At 39.8% G+C, this 23,287-nt stretch overlaps 1 protein-coding gene across 5 annotated transcripts in view; it reads right to left on the reverse strand.

The window, feature by feature from the left end:
* CD247 (CD247 molecule) overlaps positions 1-23,287 on the reverse strand; it is a 51,436-nt gene that overhangs the window by 25,591 nt on the left and 2,558 nt on the right. The window contains exon 1 of one of the 5 annotated variants that reach the window (XM_051780088.1): positions 15,728-16,019. The exons of the other annotated variants lie outside the window; for them this stretch is intronic. The gene's annotated coding sequence lies outside the window, so the exon portion shown is untranslated. Of the gene's footprint in view, positions 1-15,727; positions 16,020-23,287 lie in introns of those variants that run through there. 5 annotated transcript variants of the gene reach the window in all.

Below are 23,287 nucleotides of genomic sequence, written 5' to 3' on the forward strand. Positions count from 1 at the left end.
TGAGTGGAGAGGAACTGCAGAGTCATTTATAATTTGACTCCTGTATTTAAAAGAAGAGACCTAAACAATACAGACAAAACAGTGGAAAATTAAAGTATGTCATCTGTTCAGCATTTTCTATTCTGATCTTGCTAGTGGTAAACATCCCTGACACCGAGCAAGCCCTGCTTCCAGCTCTGGAAGCATCCCTGAACATGTCAGTGTAGTCAGGGAACAGCTAATGACCAAGGCACACAGTGAGGGTGCAGCTTACAAATGGAGACAGGGCTGTTCTCCCTGGCCAAAATAGGTCATTTTCTGGGTGAGAGTGTGATATTTTCTTACACACAGTCTAGGCTTTGCCAGCACTCATGAAGTGCCAACTCAGCTACATCAGGAACAATGTTAACACTTAAAACAACATACACTTCACCTGCCAGCTCTGTCTAATTCACTGTATCTATTTCAACAATCTGTTGTCTGGGACATCTGTTTTCATGGGCGATCAAAAATGCTGCAGACTACATTCATTCCCACTCCAGGATCATGACAGAGAGAGCAGCATCTCCTGTTTTTTCTTTCTGCTCAGAATCTTTGCCATCTGCTCTTTCATATTTTCCTGTCATCAAGCAGTTGAAAAAAGGGTACATGTATTTTTCTGAAGAAAAGCCCCTAGAGATATGGGCAATCACATGAACCCCAGCAGTCAGGGTTTGAAGAAAAATTATCACCTTTGAGGCAGGTGAGAAATTGATGACAGATCAGGAATGTGTTCTTCAGAGGCTAAAAAACTCAGGTTAGTAAATGAACTCAGCAGGAGGTGTCTTAGGTTATGAGAGAGTTTGTGTGGTGCTTTACAGAGAGTTGTGTCTTTAACAGTGTGGAGACAAGAGATATAAAATCAGCTGTTTGCTTCCTTCCCCGGGAGTTTATTTATAATATTCCTAAATTCTGGTCACTTGTCAAAGCCCAGCCACCACAGCCCAGAAGCCAAGAAATTAATCAATAAGCCAAAAGCAAAGGCTCTGTGGCAGAGCATGTTGCATCTCTCCTTCAAACTACTGCACTAGGACAGCCAGAAGATAGCAGACAGCAGAGCCCCAGATACCAAAAGGTAGTTACAGGGCATCAGAAAACAAGATGATAGAGTACATAAACTACATTTAGTATCGCCTGTTAATGTTTGTGATAAAAAGGACTGACTTGTTAATGAGAGTAGAGAAAAAGGACTTTTAAATAATGTTATTTAGAAAAAAATTACACATTATTTCTCCACTTTCTTCTGATCATAAAGTCTTCAACTGTGAGCACGTTATGTTGCACGTGGCATTTATACCATGTTACCACAAGCACATTTTTCTTTGCAAAAATAAGAACAGGTTAAATTTCATACTTGATGTGTTCATTTCTGCTAAAAGAGAAGCAACTGCCCAGGGCCCAGATTGCATCCTCCTCAAAGCAGCAAACTAAAGCTTTAATTTAAGCTGGTAAGTTAATTGTATGCTTGAACCTCCTTCTCAATCTTGAGATGAACCTGATAACTCACTCAAAAAAGGTAAAAAGCTGAATTATTTTGTCCCACTGCAGTTTGAAGACATCGGTATGTGTGCTCTAAGCCACTCTAGGGATGGAAATTTGTATCTTCAGGTGCTCCAGACTGTTAGCTGAGTTTGCATGCTAGAAAGTTCAAGTCACATTTATCAATGTGCTATAAATAAAAGCTATGTTTTCATTGCTAACGCTCCTGTTGTTTTTATTTTAAAGAAACAAGATCTTCATGCTGCTGACTTGCATCCATCAGGTTGTTAAAGGAAAGGGAAAGCTCTGTCTTTACTTAAAAGTTCATAGAGCACAACAGCTCAGAGCATCTGTTTGGAGGAGAGTACAATTTAGAGGCATTTTCTTTCTGAAAAACTAAAACTTAAATATTTTTTGTATCATAATTTTTGGTTTAGTTTTCTGAAATATCAGAAGGAGAAGTAAACCCATGTACACTTTCATGTAGTATTTCACTTTTAATTCTCATGAAGTCTCTTTTTAAAATATCAAGCAATATGCCTTTTCTGAATCAAAGAACCTTTTGGTTGTTATAAGAAAACTCTTGGGGAAAAAAAAAAAAGAAAACAGATGAAAGATTTCCAGTTAACTCCAGAAAAGAATTTTTAAGTCTCTCTATTTTGGGATCTAAGTTCTGGTATGAGTCAATAGCATCTCTTGGCTATGTTGGTACTAAAAGATCAGCATTGATCAATTTAATTTGCTACAGTTATATGTGAAACTTTGTCGCATCCTGAATTTTAAATTTAGCCTACGCAGTTTCAGATGGAGAAAATACAACAGATGAATGTCAAAAAACCCAATTTTTTAAAAATTTCTCTGGATTAGTCCACCAGGATCTTCTCTGGGATATATCCCCCCTTCTTCTCTATTTCCCAGACCCCTGTCCTCAGCCTGTACTCAAAAGGGTGAGTGGGAGAGACCACCAGACTGCAGACTTCAACCCAGCTGGTTCACTGCAAAGTCAGAGCTGAGTTTTCTGTGGCTCAGGGCTGCCTGGCAAGGCCCCAGCTCAGCTCCCTGGAGCTGTTTACGACAAAAGGCAGGCACCCCGCGGGGCTCACGCGAGTTCACAGAAGTCACCTTCTTTTTGGCTCTACTTGGGGTTTTCTGGGGCTTGTTTTCAGTGGAGCCACGTAAGTTCCAGTGCCCCAGAGTCACGACCTGGCAGCGCTTCAACACTCAGGGGAGTTCACAGAACAGCCCTTGTACCAAGACCTTCTTTCACCTGGGTCCTGCCCTTCCCACCACAGAAAATCTCTGCAGCACATCAGCAAGTTTCAGATCAAATACCACGGGGTGCAATGAGGACAAGAACAGCACAGGTGACCATTAATAAACATTCAGCAGCTCCTAAGGCTACATACACAGCCAGGGCAGGCATGTTTTTTGACATGTGCCTGCTGCAGAAGGGCAGACAAAAATTGTGGAGGCAAGGAAGCGTATGGCTGTGGACAAGGTCCAAGCAAACTTAGATAGGATGTGGTGGAAGCAGCAGAGCCACTGAACTGCCAACCTTACATGCTTAAAAAAAAAAAAAAAAAAAAAAAAAGTCAGGGTTATATAAATAATTAAATCGAACTCAAAAGTAAACAAAAACAAAAGCCCTGGATACTTGAGGAAAATATGACATATTGACATTAATCCCTGCCTCTCTTTCTGCATAACTAAACTGAGTCCTGCAAAGCGCATTTGCCTGGTTCTGTTTGTTACAGAATTGTCCATCTCGGGCACCTTGACACAAAGCCAAGCTGCCATCTCTCACCTATCACCTTCCTTCCAAGAGCCATGTTTTCCTCACAATTTATTATGCTTTTAGCACTGAAAAGAAATACAGAAAAAAAATCACACATACTGGTTTAGGCTAAAGTTCTTACCCTGCTCCCTCCGAATTTCGCAGTGCACTCAAGGAACAGGATCCAATGTTCGTGTGTTAAAGACACTTAAGTATCTCATATTTGATGCTATTAATGAGTTTCTTTTGATATGCATTAAAACACATTGAAGGTAAATGAATGCTTGATATATCTGGTAAAAATCACTAGTGGAAACACTGAGTGGGGCCTCAGAAATCCAGATTAAACTGGCGATAGATTTAAAAGGGGGAAAACAACAGAGCACACTTTCCTGTTTTTGTTTTAAAAAGCAAACAGCCATCTCCTCTTGTTTACCAAGGCAGGAGGCAGCACATTCAAGCAGCGAGCATGAGATTCCTGATATATCTGAATTACACCAATCTAATCTTGTTACTGAGTAAAAGGTAGCTAAGGATACAAAGCACTGCAACACTCGCATTCAATTCAAATAAGATTTAAAAATTATGTCAGTTCACAATGCAGTCAGTGGATTTAAACACCATTAGAGCTGGTACCAGCTGTCCATCACCACCCTTGACCTTCATCTGCTGCATGGCCTTGGTCCTCCAGGCTCTCAGAGGCTTTAACCTTTCTCTTCTGCCTTTACAAAAGCACCTGTTGCAGAAAGGGCAGCAACGTTCTGCTGGGGGCCAGGCAAGCCAAGGCTCACAGGTCCATTTCCCTAATCCTTCCCGTAGCTCCTGCCCACACCTGTTCCACTTGAATTATTTCTTTTTGTACTTGGGTGATCAAAACAAAATACAAAACTTGTTCTTACCAATGTTTACCCAGTGACATAAATTTTATTCTGGTTTATGGCACATACAGCTTTCAATATATCCTGGAACTGCTTTTCACAAGGCTTGTCTCACTTCTTGTTTTGGTACCACAAAAAGTCAACACAGTAATCCTTCTCTATGTGCCCAACTAGTGTGGGTAGAAATTCATTATACATTCCCACAGAATGTCTATCCTGTCTGTACTGTAACCAGTCCACAAAATTCTGTCTGATGTTGCAATCCGCTTGTGCTGAAGGCACCTTCCTAGCTTGTGTCATCAGTAAATTTCATTCACACACTCCTACTTTTTCTGCCACTGCTATTAGCTATAATATTAAATAGTAATATCCATTTTGGTTCTTGCAGATCCTCACCAATCATCTCTTCAGACCCAAATTTTCATCTGCACATCCTGCTGACACTTTCTTGTGAGCCACTGGGCTCTTCACAAGACCTGCACTCCAATAGGCACAATTCCTCCCTCCTCTCTGTTCCATGTAGCACCATGGAAAACAACCCAGATGAATCCACCACCCATTCCTATGTGGAGAAAATTAATAATGCTTTACAGAGTAATCAGTTCAGTTATCCTCATAATCTTTGGTAAAGCTGCTTTGCATTTTATCTTTCAATATTCCTCTCTTGTGTCTTTCCCACAGAATTTAACCCTGAAACCCAGCCCACCAAGGCACAAGGTGAACAGATTTATAATTGGTCCTGCTTCTTCTGTTCCTGAAGTGTTGGCAGCACATTCACCATTCTTCTGCCATGAGCAGAACTGACCCTACAATGGTTCAATCCCAATTTTAGCAGTCAGTGAAGGATAATAAGGATTATTGACATACAAACAGTTCATAAGTAACTGAAATATCTGAGTGCACAAAGTTTTAAAAGGTAGGAAAACAAACTCTGGTATGGACAGTTCAGAGGGGCAAAATATGTGTTTATCCAAACCTATGTACTTCCCTGCAAGGGAGGTACTGCTATCCCAGCTTCATGCTGTGGAGATTCAACCACCACAATCCTCGTGAGATGAATCCAGACCTCTCTCTGGGATTCTGTGGTCTTCCTCATCTGTGTGAGCAAAACTTTAGGAAGGTCATTTCTACCTTCACCTTAGAGGTCACAATCAAAGCAGTGTTTGAATCACATTTTGCCTCTGAACCACAGCTTGGCTTCCCAGGATCATTTCTGACATGAAGGCGATGACACAAAGGTAAGTCACTGGGCCATCATATCTACAATTCTCTCCTTAACCCTGTGCTTTGCTGCTTACCTTCTGCTGCTTTCCCTTTTATTCCCACCTTGGCTGTCTCTGCAAGCAGTTTAACCTCTACAGAATATTTGCCTCATTCTCTCCTCCCCTTCTTTTAATCTTACCCTCCACATACATCTTACAGAGAAGCTTTCCAGTTTTAAATCATCCAGCAATAAATTACATTCAAATTCCAAACAGGACATCAGTAACCACATAATCCCACATAACAGCATAAGGCCTCATTCTGCACAGCCATTGAGGTCTCAGTGCCCTTATTCATCCTGGTGGAAGGTCCAGGTCCGTGTCTCTCACAGTATCAGGCCAAAGGGTTCACCTGCTGCTACCCTGTAAACAGTTTAATGGGTGTCTGATGACACCCACTGCATCTTGGAACTATCCCACCTGCCCTCATGTGTGAGGCTTCTGCTCCCATTTCCTTGACAAACAAATTGTAAACCCTTTGGAGTTACTGTGTCCTTTGCTTCTTCCCTAACAGTCCTCACACAAGCTCTACCTTGGCAAAAGAGAGGGCCCACAGTGATTACTTTTGGCACATTTTGTTGCAGCAGCAGCATTCCACAGCCTGGTCTGCCCTGAAGTGTTTGCTGCATCTGACGTGCCACAGACACAAGGATGCTGAGGTACCCACGGGTGTGTGACAGCTCATCTGGAATGAGCAGCCCTAAAACCTCCCTGCCTCTATCTGTCACTCCACACCAGGACCTGAACAAACCAGGCATCTGACAGAAAGATTTTAGGAAGTTCCTGAAAACTATCCCAGCCTACTTGCTGCATTTCTACACACAGAGACAAACTTTGTGATAAAAGCCCTTTTGTTGAGAGTCAGATGCCTAATGTTGCTTTTCTGTGTGAAAAGAAGTCCTTATTTTAATGGCAATAATCATAAAGACTTGTCCCAGAGCCCAGCTTTGAGACACATGCCATATATTCTCTTGGAAAGGCTCAGCAATACTAGAATACACTTATTTTTAGCATGCAGCATATTTTATATACCAATTATATATTAAAGAGAATATAAAAGAGATGTAAAATAAAGACAACATAATATATAATTATATATTTTTAAATGCTTCTTTTATAGGGTTAACTAAACCAGGAGGAAATAAGAAAACATGCTGTAATAGGTTACATTGGTGTAAAGCTTGGATCATTAAAATTGCTTAGGATATTTGAGTCATTCGAAGTTGTTTAGTAGCAAAGAACAGTTGACAGTATTGCCAGAATTTAAGTAGTTTAAGTTATAAAAAAGTGAACTATGCCTAGTACTTGAACATAGTATGAAAGTTAAACCAAAGGTTTAATGCACCTGATGTTATCATAAAAAAAAATCTACTTTATTTATTCAAAATAACTCAAGTACGGACGTTTTCTTTCCAGTGGTTGGGATAAAAATAAATACATACCTAATTATTCTTGTCTCCCTTAGCTACTCAGGGAGTAGCTGTCCCCCAGAAGTACAGGTGAGCTTTTTACCACAAATAGCATGGTACTTAATGAAAAATTTAAAAATACTGTTTAGTCCCACTCAGCTGTAGTAAGTGGTAGGCAAAACAAGTCAGTGTCAGACTCAAAACAAGATTCTCACTTCCAAGAGATAAGGCACTGAGCAGGATCAGCCTAACACTACAGGGACAAAGTGAAGAAAAATAAGTTTATAATCCGGAGACACTTAGCACACTGAGACATAACACAACAGAAATAAAAATAAAAATTAAATGTATTTGGATTTGTGTTGTCAAAATGTGAAATAGATTACACTAGCTGTGAGTCCACATCATCTCTTCTTATGTATTTGCAGTTTTTAACAAAAAACTGGCATAAGAACTGTTAACAAATTTTGTTGAATATATCCAATTAAAACACCAAAGACTCTTAACAAAAAAAAGCCCCAAAAAACCCATAACAACACTAAAAAGCAGTTTCATGTGAGAGAAGGGTACAAGAGGAAAATAGAAAACCGTGTCCAAAATTAGGGTAGTTGGGAAGTAGGAGGAGATGAGAACTGCTGTATAACTTCATTTAAACAAACTCTTAATTCCACAAAACGCATTATCCCTCTGAGCTGCAGCCCCAGTAATTCGTGTCCCCATTTGTTTTTCCTTTCAGCTGAGTCTGCAGCTCTCAGAATAAAGCTGTCACTTGAGCCAGCAGGTGCTTCCACTCCCTCCTCCAACCTACAACAGTTATGACAAGAGATTAAGAAAAACAGCCACCCCTGGCAGCCCGGGCTGGTGCGTAATGAACAGTTTAACCCTGGATAAATCTAATGACAAGTGTGGGTGGCTTTGATTGAAATGACAAGGCAGTTTGTCACCCGTTGCTCTGTCACAGAGATCAGCAGGGCTAACATTTTCTGCTGAGTTGAGGGGAAAGCAGCCTGAAACTTCTGCGTTTTGGAGACAGCGCACAAAGAAACATTGAAAACAAAAGGAGTCAGACTCGGTGTCAAAGCTCCTCTCTGGCCCTAAACAAGTCAGCTGTGGAGGAGACGTAGCTTGTGAGATGCTTTTGCAAGAAGATGCCGCTGTCTCTGGAGACAGACAGAAGATTTTAAACAAAAACCCCAAACCAAACCCACAAACATATTGAGTTCTCTGGCTTTAAATTACTCAGAGGCTTTCAACATAGGTGCGCAGCTGTCCAGTTGACCTTCGCATGAAACTCCCAATAGCAACCTGCTTTACTATAAGGGTTGTGTTTTGCTCACTGATGAGTGTTCAGTGCCCATAAAATGATAACAGCAAGGCTTGATTGCTATTGTAAATCATTTAATAGTCTTGAGGGCCTGGCCATCAATCATCACGGTTTTAGATGATCCTGTTTATGGTGTTACACGTGTACCTGCTCAAATACAGCAGTTGTCCTCCAAAGGCTGCACGCACCTCAGTCCTGTAGAGACTCGTGTTTCTGTTTAATCCTATTTTCAATTAGTGCATTAATTCCTGCACTGTATGAGGTGCAACACAACCAGAATCCAAGTAAACAAGTAATAACTAAGGCTGGTAAGGGGCACAGGCCCAGAAAGAGGCAATGGCCACTTGAGGTTCACGTGGCAGATCAGTGACAGTCCTGGACCCAAAACCACCACAAGTGGGAAAGGTGTGTGACAGCATCATGTGACAACCAGCAATGTGAGAGGCATCGTGGTTTTCCTGTATAAGAGGAAAATTAATATCACAACCTCAGACCCCGAGACATCATTGAACTTATTCATGGTATGAATTTGAAGAGTGTGGCCATACCATATTTTCATTTTCTACACCCACACACAGCTTTCCTGAAAGCCCCTCTGGTTCTTGCCATTAACTTGTCGTGGCAAGTCTAAAGGGGAGGAATTCAAAACATTTTCAGCCTCTGTACCTGGAGAAAATTTATAGTGGCTCCTCTGCCACCCACTGTCCCCATTCCTTTTCAACACCTTGGAAAACCCCTGCTGTTTTAAATTTAAATACCTTTCCAGTTACTGATGACATTATTTTGAGGCAGTCAAACATTCATCACCGTGCTGCTTTGCTAAGACCAGTAGCAGCCCAGCTGAGGGTTTGCTACCCAGCAGTAATCCTAAGACATCTGGGTTGATGCATCCACATTATCCAGTCTCATAGGAATCCTTATGACTGCTTTTCATATGTTTTTTGCTTGACATTAAAAGAGAATGCACTTCTCTATTAAAGTGTTGCCTCAAATAAGAAACAAATCAAGAAGGTGGACTGATACACTTTCTCCTCTGAAGCCTTTAATTCAAGACAGCAGCTGCAGTATTGCCTTTTCAAGAGAAAATGAAGACTCAAAGCAAGATTTCCCTTCTGGCCAGAACAGCCTTCTGTCAGTTTGCTACAGAACACCACAGTCATGGCAGGTTTTTTAGTGGTTATATTCATCTTGACCCCCTTCTAATGTGAGCTGTTGATGCCCAGCTCTTTCAAGGTAAAGGCAACTTCACCATTTCCATCCAACAGATGGTTGCTTAAGGGGAATACTCCTGCCTTAGTCCCGTGGTTTCCAGCACATCTTTAGCATTCCCAGTAACAAGGGTGGTATCACAGAAGGGTGTTATCATTTTAACAACCAGTCTCAAACCCTGTGTCTAATATCACTTGGGACTTCCCTTTCTGATGCCCTTTCTCTCTTAACCTAAATGCTACCTGACATATTCACTCCTTATCCTCTTTACATGTATCCTTTTGGACTCTGCAGTTTAGTAACCTTTCAGCATTCCCAGGATCCTGTTATGAGTCCCCAGATGGATTTTAACCATATCCTGTGCCATAATGTTATGTCTGGGACTTCACATGCTGGACATGGCACTTACTAGCTGTCAATCAGGTTTTCTTTTGGCTGATGATTTTTAAATTTCTTTTAATTTCGTGGTTGCAAGGGTGTGTAGAGTATCTTACAACTCATCTACCACATGCTTCAGCACCACATTTATCTTCCAGTCTTTCATTCTTGCTGCAACAGTTTATGTGGAGATACTTTCCTTATCTTACTATGAGTTTCTATTTATATAGGAGTTTTTATTCACAAATAGCAACATGAAATGGCTTCCCCTTGCTTTAGCTGAAAGCTCATAAATGTGGGTCCTGAAATATACTTTTGCATAGTTTCTCGCCCTCTCTAGTCCAGTCTTCTGTTCTATTAGTACCTCATGAATTCAGACATGGAAACGTATTTTAGTTAATGGGTAAAGCAATTGGGAGTTCTATTGCTGACTTTGACAGAGACCTTCTGAAAGGCAATTAACCATTCTGTGCTTTGATTTACCCCACTAGAATAAAAATTACAAGAACATACTACTTCAGGAGAGTAGTGTAAAGATCTACTAGTGGTTATGAAGTACTTCCAATTTCTAAGAAATCATTAGATTAATGGAAGCAATGAGATTAGTTAGTAGCAAGTGCTGATTCATTAAAAAAATTCTAAAAAGTCTTCACTGGGGGAGGATAAGTACTTATGAGATAAAAATTGCTGAACTGTGCCAGGAACACTGTTATTCTGAGGTGTAGGTGGTGTCAAGCCACATTCCCAAATCACATTACAGCCCAGCCAGCACCAAAGTCTATCACATAATTCAGGGACAAGGTAAAGACACAAATCACAGCCTTGTCTGCATTGCAAGACCAAAATGTGTTGGTCTCACTGTAATGTCAACTATCAAAGAGCTAATTTTACAGCATGACTTGACTAATTTGCACCACAACTTCCTTCTGTGTGCTTTCACAAAACAGTCCATCTGCAGTGGTGCTTCTAGAATTTCCATTCATACTGCAACACTGGTACCTGCTGAGGTGCTAATAATGGCCAGAGAGCTGGCATGGCCAACCAGGCTGATTTCAGCAGTCACACACCTAGTTTTTGATATATGATGCTGGGTATGAAGGCAACATCTCACACACTAGGGCCTCTGTCCTTCCATGATTCTGTACCACCAGCAGTGGCTCACTTGGAGAAGAGGGACCATGGCTGTGGCAGTGACCTACACCTTGGGATAAGCAACGTGAACAGGCTCCTCTGATCAAAAAAGACACACCAAAGGTGTATTTCCTTACAGCAGAGCATCACCCCTACTCTCCCCTTATCAAATGGCACAAAGACAGACCTGCCTCCTCCCTGCAGTCCAGTGTGTCTCACTCTTACACAGTCACATTATGGTGCTGGTTGAGTGGTTCCCTGTCTTGACTTCTCTCTCCTCTAAGAGACCAACCCAGCAAGACCTTTCTGGAGTTGACAGAACTGCCGTGGCTCTGATCAACTGTCTGGATATCTTCTGTCGTGAATTCAGACATTTTATTGAAGTAGTATGTAAATAAAACTTTTTTTTTTTTTTAAATTTTGAATTCAACAGGCAAGCTGTCTGAATTCAATGGTAACTGCAGAGGCAGTTATTGCCATGCCAGAGACTTCAGACTTGTTATGAATCAGAGAACTGGGGCTTGATGTAAATTTTAGAACCCACGTGTCACAGAACTGCATTATGTTCATATTTGAAAGCTGGCTAAAAATGTTGTCAACAAAAATTCAGAAATTAAACGTATTCATGTCTATTATTGTTATTTGATGAATCCAAGCAAGAATGCTGCTGAAAAGCCCTTTCTTTAAACTGAGTTGCAACTGCCATTGCTCTTCCCACATCACTGATGGTTCAGAGAGCCTGTATATGAAAGGTGTACACAGGGGGGAAAAAAACCACTTGTGTCTCACAATTCCATTAAAAGGATCTGTACTATTCCTTTCTCCACTCAGTTTAAAATTCTCTTGAAGCAGCAGCAGTTTTAACCAAAGCTTTCTTACAGCAGGGAAATTACACTTCTCTCAAATAATATTAGAGGTGTTACTCTTAACAGGCTCTTGTTATTCAACAAATTCAATATTTTAAAGACAGGAAACATGCTAGTCCTTAACTTCCAATAATTTAATTCTAAAAGTTGACAGGTACACACAGACAACACCTTTTTTTTATATTGGAAACCTATGTGTGAGTAGAATATTCAGGGATATATGCCTAATATGGTCAGAAAAAGATAAACAGAATGAAACCCAAAAACATATTTATAAATTCACATTTCTGGATTTCCCAATTCCTACTTGTATTTTCAAACCATTTACTATTACAGAAATGATGATAAATCTCAGATGTGCCACTGGTGGGGAAGCAAATAACTAGAAAGATATACCCACACCGTTTGCTTATAAAAGACAAAATCCAGGTAGGACTCAGCAAGGGAAGAAGTAGGACAGAAACAGAGGAGGTCCCATCAGCAATAGCCCTTACTACCTTTGAAATAGTAATGTCAAGCTTGAAAAAAAAGAAATATTCCATTATTCCTGGCACCTGCTGAGAAAATATTATTCTCTCCACCTTGGGTTACGTGTATCTAAAACAAGAACTTCACTTACTCACAGAAAACCGCTGTTTATCTGGTAAAAGGTGAAAGATGATCAATAGATTTTGCAACTTTAATATGTATGTGGACTGTGGCAAACAAACATTAAAGACCATCTCCAATCTTTATGAAATCTACACTTAAAAACGCCTTCAGCAATGGAGGCAAAACACATTTTCATGCTGATATACCAAACGGCACATGTGAACTTCATGGTTTTGCACAGATCTGCTTGTTGCACAGATCTGCTCATAATACACGTGTACAAACACCTCCAGGCGTTTTTATCCTGCTCTCCACACATCCATTTGTGCAGTGCCAGGAGCAGCTGTGTTTGTATCCAGCCATTAACTGATGCAGCACAGATACGTCTGTAATGGGGTTGATCAAACATTGCTATTCTGGCTGTGCACCTCCCGAAGGGGTAAATTAGAACCAAAGACTGAGGAAGCTCTCCCTGGCAAACTTTTGCTCCTACAACCAACCACCTGAAAAAGTCCATTCCCATAAACTCAGACTGCTCTCAAATAAGAATTTGGTTTCTGTCCCCTTTGCCCGAACAATAACCCATGCCAAAACTATTCAGATGGTGCGAATCCTTCTTTTGATCCTCCTGAAGTAATTCAGAAAACAGTTCACAGCTTTTTTTTTAATAACAAGTGTTCTTATTTTCATCTTCTCTCCCCCAGTGCATTTAAGACAGTCCCTTGCATGAATACTCAAGTGGGTGCTCTTTTACACCCTACATACAGATGTTGGAGAGACAGTGTTTTGAATAATTATATGTAAACTCCATTCAAAGTGCCACTTGAGTTAAGGGCTCTATTGCCAAATACTTCACACTTTTCCTTCTCAGTTTAAGATCCCCAAGACTGAAAGGCTTTGGGGGGAAACAAATAAATCTGAAGTAGCTTTCAAACAAGATCACGCCCCTCTGATTCACATGTATGACACAGAAAATAGGGAGCGTTTTCCAAGCCCCGTTACAGGTATTACCCTGCATAAGCCAAAACACAGGGAACGAGAGCTCTCTCTGCACAACTGTAGCTCCCCTTAAGCAAATTCACTTCTCAGCAGGCAAAGACCGGGGAGTTCAGGACCAAGGTGTTCTACACGGTGCCCGAGGCAACAGAGGCCACTGACACCGTGCAAATCAGCTGCAGCCCATCCCCGGGGGCGGCCCTTGCCTGGTGCCTGGTTAATAGTTATTGCTCAGGAGCTGCCCGTGAGAAAAGCAGTGACAGGCAGACCGACAGTGAGAGCTGAACTTCAACACCTGCTGAAAATACCAGCAGCCACTTCCATTAAAAATATCGCGTTTTAATTAGTCTAAGCGAGATATTTAGGCATTGCAATCATCGGGTCTCAGCGTGTCTGTTCCTGCAGGAGTAAAAGGTAGCTGGGATCACTGTTCAAATATTTTTGGGATCCCAGGATGGCTGTGTCTGAACAATAACGCTTGGAGGCCAATCAGGTAAAGCACCATCACGTTCAGAGCCGTGCTGGCATGAACAGTGACAGTGTGTGGAGTGCAGTGAATGTTCTTCACCTCTTGAGCACATTTTCTAAACAGCTCAAGATGCTTTTTATGCATGAAATAACACACAGTCTGCACAGGACACTAGTTTTGACTCTCCCAGCTCCAGGAAGACTAACAGCATGTCCACAACTGACCTTTTTTGTTTCTCTCATCAGTTCAATTGGATCTTGAATGATAAAGGCTTTTTGAAGAGCGGGAAGGGAAAAGGTTGGCCATTTCCCCACGGCAAGGAAAGGCTGTCCTGTGAGCACCAAGAGTCACTGTATGTGTGAATGGAGCAGCAAATTAGAGCAGACACCGTTTTAATTTCCTATGTGTAAATTTCCTATTTAATTTCCTATCTATAAAATATATTGCATTGGAGGATCTAAAGGATACTCGATAGACCACAGTGTTCAAACACCATCATGAAAGAGGCAAATAAACCTGTGTGTTGATTAATACTGAAATAGGATTAGTCCATGTATTAACACTAAGTGTTATTTGTGTATCAACAACCTGCTAAGTAATGTACAGTTAACCAAAAAAGCCAAGAGAGTGACCCATCTTGATTAAGCTTGGACACTGGCTTATTGGAAAGCCTAGGAACATTCCAGTGGATTTCTAAAGATTGCACAGCAAATCAGCCACAAGTAAAAGCACAAAACCTGCAACCCCATTTTTCCATTTTCTTCCTTTATCTAAAAACCAGTACTGTTTCACTAAGGGGAGAAAGACTGTGCAGAGCACTGAAGATGATTGGAATTGTCAGAATTATCTACAAATCCTTCAGAAAAGACCCCAAAGTTCAAACTGCCCAATTTAAAAATGTTACATTCGACTCATATTGATTTTTCTTAGTATCTTAATAGCAATCTTCCTAATCAGATAGATTAAAAAGCACCGGAAGATACTTTAAAAATAATCAGAACTACAACAAAACAAGATAATGGGGAGTTAAAGAAAGATGAAAACCTCAAAACAAAACTTCTGTAGGAATTACACTTTATTTAACTGCAGATCTCATTAAGACTACTTTGTAAAATTGTCTATACAAGCAATTTGACAAATAAAAGCTAGATAATATAACTGCTAATAGACACCCATTTCCTTGGGTATAAGATGCCTTCTAACTATGGATAAAGCTGAGCATTGCCATGTTTTTATTACAATATGACCCTGAAGCTTCAAAAGAGGTGAAGACCCCACTGAACCCGGAGGCACAGAATGAGAAACTCTCTCCTATCCAAAATGTTTGTATATGCTGGAGCCTTTATGGGAGTGGCAGCGGCTCACAAAACCATCACTAAATTGGTTTTCAACCATCTGATAACGGCGCCTTTCCTTCATCAGAGATCTTCGTGAGAGCTGCAAAAATCTGGCTGAGCAGCTTGGTAAATGCTCGAGCAGTTCGTCTGAAGTAAAACTCCTGCTGACACCACTGGGCAGCTGCCTAAGCAAGATAGCTAAATTAGTTTTCAATTGGCTATGTTTAAATAAACGGCACTTAACTAAAACACTGACGTGACCTAATTAGAAGGGGAAAGTTCCACAGAAACTAATTACCATCCCCACATTAGAGTTACAGCACATTTAGAGGTGATGCTACTTGCCAAATCTTTCTAGGCACCCGAAGCCCTCCTTTCTGGCTCCAGATAATCCTTCTGTTCAGGAAAGGTCAGCACATGTGCTGGGCTTTCTCAGATTGCTTGTGCTGATAGCATTTCATGTTGCTGACTCCCTCAGATCCCTGCATATCTTTAAGATTTAGTAGCCCAGGATCACCTTTTAAATCTTCCAGACCTGTATAATTACATGGGGTTTCAGAAGTGGCAGAAATCATCCATATATAAGCATATTTTATCAGTACTCACATGAATGTTATTTTTGTATATCCATGTATAGGAGAACAGCACCATCTCTATGCCCCATTTTGCAGAGAGCCTCAGACACAGGAACCTGCTTAGGGATTCTGGTCATGCTGAAATACAGTTGCTGCTAAAGGGAGCACAACAGTTTTTGCAAGGGTGGATGGGGAAACTCTTAGATACACACACTCAATTAATCGACTGCAAAGGATTAGAATGACTCTAAAATACTACAGCTGAAGTTGAGATTTATTTTTTTTTTTTTTTTTTTTTTTTTGCATAGGTTTGTCAAGTTCATCAGGAACATTTCCCAGTACAAATTCTGATGACCCATTTGCTAGGGAATCTTCCTAGACTCTATTGGAATTTCTCACCAAAATCAGCAAGTGTCTCTCCCATGGCTTAGCACATGTAAGTCCCATTCAAGCTCCTGCTCCAAATCAGACAGAATAAGGAGCTAAATTGAGGTTTCCTTCTTCCCAAATTGCTCACAGACTGTTTGGTGTCTCACAGAAATACTTAGAGTATTTTTTTGAGTATTTCCCAGAGGAAAGCAAGGGAGGGGGGAGAAGAATTAAAATATTTCCAAAGCTTTGCAGAACTTTGCTTGCCTTTAAGCTCTATTTTAAACCTGATACTCGTTCTGCTAAAGCCATCACGTCTAACAAATAGACATTTGTTAGATGTAAAAAGAGGAGTGAGAGAGAAAGGGGGCAAACCTGTTAGCTACTTCTTTGCAGCTGAAAAAGATAAAATCAGATAAAAACACCCTGGAAAAGATGTTACAATAAGATAGGGCTGAAGGCTCATATCTGTAACTTCTTTAAGAGAGTTATAAAAAGAAGAAGAAAAAAAACTGTCTCAAGCCTGAAAATTAGCACTGTTGCTTTTCTGTCAGAAGAGATGTAGCTAACAGGAGCAACAATTGCATTATAGTGCTGCTGGGGTTTGAGTCAAGTAATAAAATAACACCTGAGTTATTAGAAAAAAAGAGATTATTTTAGCTGCATGAATAGACAGGGGATGGAAAATTGTGATTCTGCCTAGTTCACGTTAATACTGGTGACATCTGAAATTTAAAAGGCAATTCAAAGCAAGGTAAATTAAAGCCACTTCTTCTAGAGAGAAGTAATTTTGTGAGAGAATTTTGTTTTTTCAGCATTTTAGTCAAGGAGAAACACTTGGAGATGTGATCAAAATGAATCACATTTTGGAGATGGAAAAAAGTCAAGTGATGACTCATGAAAAAAGTCAAGTAATGACCCTGGTTTGCATAGCTTTGAATATTTAATTATATTTTAGGCAAACCATTTTGGAAAGAAAAAGCAAAACTCTTGAAGATCTGTAGTTCTTTCCAAACTTTGGGAGTGAATCATAATTTTAAAGATACAAACAGCCTTCATCAGACCTTCAGATCACATCAAGACAGCAATGTTAGTTATCTGGGAAGTAGTCACCTTAAAAAAAAAAAATTACTCTAGGATCTCTTGCAAAACTTCTATATAAAGAAAATGGACAACGTTGTGCTATATTCAATAAAATTATTCCTAATTTGCTAGGGGCAAAGAAATATATACTCTCAGCAGACTGCATTGAGCTTGCTGCAGAAAGTAGAGGTCATCTGCCAAAATTGGGGATGGAAAAGCAATCACCCCATGCGGGGGGTTTGGGCTTTCAAACGAGGGCATTTTACAGCTCGTCAGCAGAGCACGGCCACCCGTGTGTACCCTGACCCAGATGGAGCAGGAATCAGCATTCCCTGCACAATTCTGCTCACACAGGGCATGGGGTGTGTGTAGGCAAAGCTCCCATCGCCTCCCTACTCCAATAAGAGTGAGAACGGGTCCTACTGAAAACATAATTAAAATTCATTTCACTGAAAGAGATTTAGAGATATTTTTTTCTTTCCTGTTTAGATGCTTATTCTGAGAGGCTAAATCCCAGAAAGCCTTTCTGGCATGCGTTCGTTGCTCGGTTTTTTTAAAGTAACTGTAATGGTGTTTGAACTTCTGCTTGAAATCCAGATGGATTAACCTTGTTTATCTTCTCTGGTCCACTAGTATATTTATGCTCATAATACGCGAATGCTCAGTTTTACATTTAAAAAGATCAATAGTTTTAAGAGGTTAAACATTAGGCAACTAGTGATGGGATACAGTAATTCCTTTTCCTTCTCTGAAAGTTGTTGAAAATGATGGGGTCTTCCCACTCTACTTTCACTAATTCTCTTTAAGCTTCCTGCCTGCAAATATTTCACTCTTCTACTTCATTCATCAGCAAAACCTCCCAGAAAAACTTAGGTAGAGAATTTACATGTCCAGAAAGAGACTGAAAGAACCAGAAGCCCCTGCCTAATGAAGAGTATGTTACAGGTAAAAAAGGGGAAAAAATGGCAGGTAACAAACAAGAATGAGGTCAAATCCATCCCTAATATAAACCTCCAAAGTCAGTTAATTATCACATAGATTACTCTGGTTGTGTTGCATTTGTAACTCTTCAAATGCCCATAGACTAGTAAGTGCTGAACCAATATCAATAGCAAGTATTTTTGCGTTTCCTGGGGAACATGAACATAAAAAGTCATAATAAAAAAAAATCAAACAGCAAAAAGGCACACTGACAATACTTCACACAGCACTGCTCCCATAAACTTCTTCTGAAAATTCCCTTAAGAGATTTTAGTCTATAATGGTTAAGGCTTTAGGAATGATTTCACCTGTGGACACTGAGTGAGGTGTCATAGCTCTAGATAATAGATCATAAAATAAAAAACGAACTCGGAAAATTAACAGCAAGTTTTTAGAAAGAAATCTGTAGAATTTAAATAACATTCTTTCAAAACTTATCAAATGGCACTAAGTTGCTACAAGACATTTTATGAACAGAGCAACTATTCTCAGAGTAATTCACAGAATGGGTTACTTGCTTCTTGGAAGCTGCTTTTAGTTTAGGTAGGCTTTTATACAAGTTACCAACGATACAGTATTTCTCTCCCTCTGTATTCCACCTTCGTTCCTTTAGAGTGTGATTATTAACCCAACTTGCAAGCTGTTATTCTATTTCTGCAATCTCCAGAAATGCACCTGCACGCTTGCACCAAGTGCTGCCAAAATTACCTTTCTTCCATAAAAGCCCAAAGTGGTGATACTGTGCAAATTTACCTCAGTGGGGAGAGAAACAGAGACAGAGAGAGAGGGAGAGGACTCCACATCCTTCTGGTAAGACTTCTTTCCTGAAGTTGCTTTCACACGGCTGGATGGTAAACAACGTACATTGCAACAACACGCGGAGGAAAAACACAGAAATTACTCCTCCCAAAGACTTGATATTGGGTTCTCTGACTGAAGCTTGCTGATATGTGACCAAACAAATGAGCCAATGTTATGGTAATAACATACTGCAATGTATAATATTATAGGAGTCTCAATTTTAGTTTGCAAAGGTTTAAAATTCTGCTGTATTAATAGGGAGTTGCAAGGTCCCAAGTGGGGAATCCAGTTTATGTATAATTTTTAAAGGAGTCATTCTAACCATTCAGCTATTTCTGAATGGCAAAACAAACATTTGATGACTAGGAACTAACGTTAGGAAGTTGATCTCTTTGGCTGAAATGACATTTGCTGACAGTATATAAGAAGTGACACTGTCAAACTAGACCAAACTCTTGCTTCAAATTCATCTGAGTAAATTACTGAATTAATTAAGTTTTAGTTAAATTTTAGCTTGAGCTGAATTTCTACATGATCTGATTCAATATAAATGCTTTGCAAGCAAAGTGCCTGGTCAGTTTGGGCCCTGCTCTCACATCCACGTGCCCGCCCAAAGAACCGCGCTCCGCTCGCGGGATCCACGCGCATGCAAGGGATTGTTTGCACCCATCTCACGGTCACCAGCTGGAGGTGTTTCTGTTCTGTCCTTCCCAGTTGGCTTTGTGAGGAGATACCCACCTCGGGCAATTCAAATGGATTTACAGTGCACACTGGTGCCCTGAATGTTTGGGAAGCGTTTTTGTAAATATTTGGCTCTGCTTGTTCCAGGTTTCGCCGTCATGCAGACGAGAGCAACATTCTAAGGGAAAGGAATGCAAAACACCCGTGGCTCTTGGCTGGAACACACTGATTATAAAATTTGCATGAACAAACAGGAAAAGGTTTGGGTTGTTTTCTGCATAGGTCTTTATTCAATGGCCAGTGTATGCTTACTTGAAAAAAAAAAACCACCACCCAAATTAGTATTGCCTCATTAACTTCCTGGATATAGCATCTTATCTCATTAGAAAAGCACTTCAGACCATTACTCTGAGTTAAGTAGCAAAATTCGCTAATTCATTTTTATTGTAAAGGTTTTGGGGGTCTTAAAAAACCCTCTTTAAGTGTTCTCGGGTTCGAAATGCTTGACGTGCCTTTCTTTTTGATGAGGAAACTATTTGCAGTGCTTGCCGACCACGAGCATTGCAGCATTTTGAGTCAGGCTGGCCTATCACCCCCCAAAATAGCAATTGCCTTTAAAAAAAAACCCATAAATTTTAAGTGACAGGTTATATAGCAGGTTTTCTCTCTTTCTGTTTCTGGAGCCATGCAGGCTTGCATTTTAAAGGTTTTCTTTACAAGCTAGAAAAGTTTACTAGGAAACTAGAAAAGTTTACTTTTGGTGAAAGTTAAGATTTTCACCTAAGACAACAGCTCAAATTTTAAGTAAATCCTATATGGTGAGATTTCCTAAAAAAACACCAAACAAAAACCCACAAGTGTTGATAACTAGCCACCCTCTAGACTTACTCGCTGCATCCTACTACAATTTACCCTATCATTTGTGGAAAAGTTTCCAACTCTTTTCCCTTGTCAGCTTCCATCAAATTCTTATTTGGAATATATTTCACCTCTGTATTATCTGAGCTTTCAAAGAGTTGTGTTATCATTATGGCTTCTCCTTCACTTAAAAACACAAAACAAAGTAAAAGGAACATTCTGCTACTCAGAAAGAGTCGGGATATAGATGAAATTTTCACTACAGATACATCTCATGAAAGAAATAGGCCAGTTAGTATGAGAATTCCATCAGGCTCCACAAACTGCTGGCCAGAAGCACAGTGTTTAACATACTCTCATATACTGAAAGTATATAAAGATGGGAAAGCTCCAAACTTGCTGTTCTTCTTCTTATAAGACTTAACAGGCTTATAACAAAGAACTGAGAAAAAAATACATGAAGGGCTTCCAAAGTTTGCTTGGTGGTTTGTTTATTCCTAGAAAATCTGTAGGGAATGAAATATTTCCAATTTACATGGTTCAAGAATTGAGATGGCTTCTACCACTGAGACAGAACTTGTACAACACCGTGCTGGTGATCTCTGAGGCTCAGGAGAGCTGGTTTTACTTCTATTTTTAATAGCTCAACTGCCAAAGGACTGAACAACTGCATATTGGTAAGTCTAACTTTCACCAAAGTGGATATATCCATTGTGGATAAACACAGGCATTTCCACTGCCTCCCGAGATCTGTGCGTTTGAGTGAGTAGATCAAAGAACTGCAAACTAAGCTTTTCATTTGCCTGCGCATTTTATCTCTAATATGAAGTTATAAGCCAGTTGAGTAGGACAAAGTAGAAATAAATGCATTCGTTGCTTTCCTGAAAAAAAAAAAAATATCTGATTCGGACTGTCATACTTTAAAAGCTAAAAATACTGTGTATTCTTTAAAGGACCAGAGATGAATTTAATTAAGAAAACAATATTCAAACTGAGTCTCGAAGTATTACCTTATACAGGAGCACAAATTAGAAAAATCTGCAAAATTTCAGCTTCTCACAAAATCTGGAATAGCATGTATTTATTAGCACTAAAAAGAAACAGCAGTGAAACTTTAATTTAGCTGTTGGCTAAAGTCGTGTCAGCAGAACAGTGAAAATCAGCAATACAGTTACAAGTACACATGCACATGGAAAAAGCAGACACCTTTAATAGGATATATATTTTAAGTAGTATTTTAACAAGTTATATCTTCTATTCATGCCACTTTAAAAATGTGTTCTATTTTCTTGCCAGAATAGCTGATGCATCTTACAGTTCCACACACAATATACACATTCATATATGTGGTGAATTGGGGAATGGGAGGGGTGGTTGCCTGCAATTGTGCAAACAAGTATTTATTCTTTCTTTTTTAAAGGGACACTGGTTAGAGTTTGGAGATACATAAAAATAAATTATTTGTTTCCTAGCTATGTATTTTTCCTTACTGCAGGGTTTACCCATCGTGCTAGTCACAGTTCAAGTTCTGTGTGAACAACAGAAAATGGCTGTCAAAAATGTTTCTCACGTGAATGTGCATTTATAAATGAATTTCTTATCCCCTTTAAGCTGCTAGTGAAGCTCTTTTCTAACCCCACTTAGGTTTTTTTATCCACATAGCCTTACTTAAGCAGAACACACACACAGAGAAGAAATATAAATATATTTTGCAGACGGCCTTCTCTATTTTGTATATCCTTCCCATCTAGCACACATAAAACCCCAAAAAGAATGCAATCATTAGCTTGTTACTTCACTCATTAGGAATTTTGCTCAGAAGGGTTCAGATGGAAAGCACTTACTCTGTAACAAGCATCAGAGAATTGAACATGGCACTGCAAGAGCTCAGAAACGTCCCTTTACAAAGAAAGGCTACATTGCCTGCATTTTGTTCCATTCACCAATGTGCCAGTTCATCGTTTTCCCCCATGAATTATTAATGAATCATTGTGAACAGGCAGGAGAGAAAGGAAATAAAACACGTAAAATTAAGCCTTTAAATATTTTTCTCCCCCTAGGTGTAACAAGAATTCAGCCAGGAGAGCTTCAGCCGGCGCCTAAGGACGTGGGGATGGTAGCGGAAATAGCCTGAATTTACTTGTTTGGATTTCTCAGACAAGCTTGTAAACAACTTCTGGTTTGGAAATCTTGTAGTTTGTAGGCCAGCGAAATCATCTGATGAAAGGGAAGGAAAAAAATTAATGCTAAGACCCGTTACCTTTCTGTGAACTGACTGAAAAAAGGCTGCTGGCATCATGGCACCCAATGGGCAGAACACACAGTCATGCAGAGCAGAAAAATACTGAGAAAATAAGCTGTGCAAGTAATATCTGGTAAAGACTGACATTTTTAGTTCCCATGGAGTCAGCAAAAAACAGGACAATGCTCAGTTCTGGTTAGCAGAGAATTCTGAGAAAAGTGGGTTTGTAAAGAAGTGATGAACAGGGAAGAGCTATTCTTAAACTCTTGCACATATATTCATTTACATATGTGTGATGTGTATTTGTACAAACCAAAGTGTCGTCTCAGCCTTAAAAAAAGCAGGGAGCAATTCTATAATATTGCCCACAGGACTGTTTTATTGCTATTGAAGCCTGTCATACTTCAGACTAAAAGCTCTGTGAACAGTATGAAGATTTTTGCCATTTTAGTTGTGATATTTGGGTAGAAGTCTTTTAATATTCTTCTTATATCTCAGTGAACAACATGACTGACAAAGTTATCTGCTCAGAAATTCAAATTGTTAATTTTTATGCAGTTTTTAACAGAGGGGTTA

Source organism: Manacus candei, unplaced genomic scaffold (assembly GCF_025592945.1).
Source record: "Manacus candei isolate 608988 ecotype Guabito, Panama unplaced genomic scaffold, ASM2559294v1 h1tg000014l, whole genome shotgun sequence".
NCBI lineage: Eukaryota > Metazoa > Chordata > Aves > Passeriformes > Pipridae > Manacus > Manacus candei.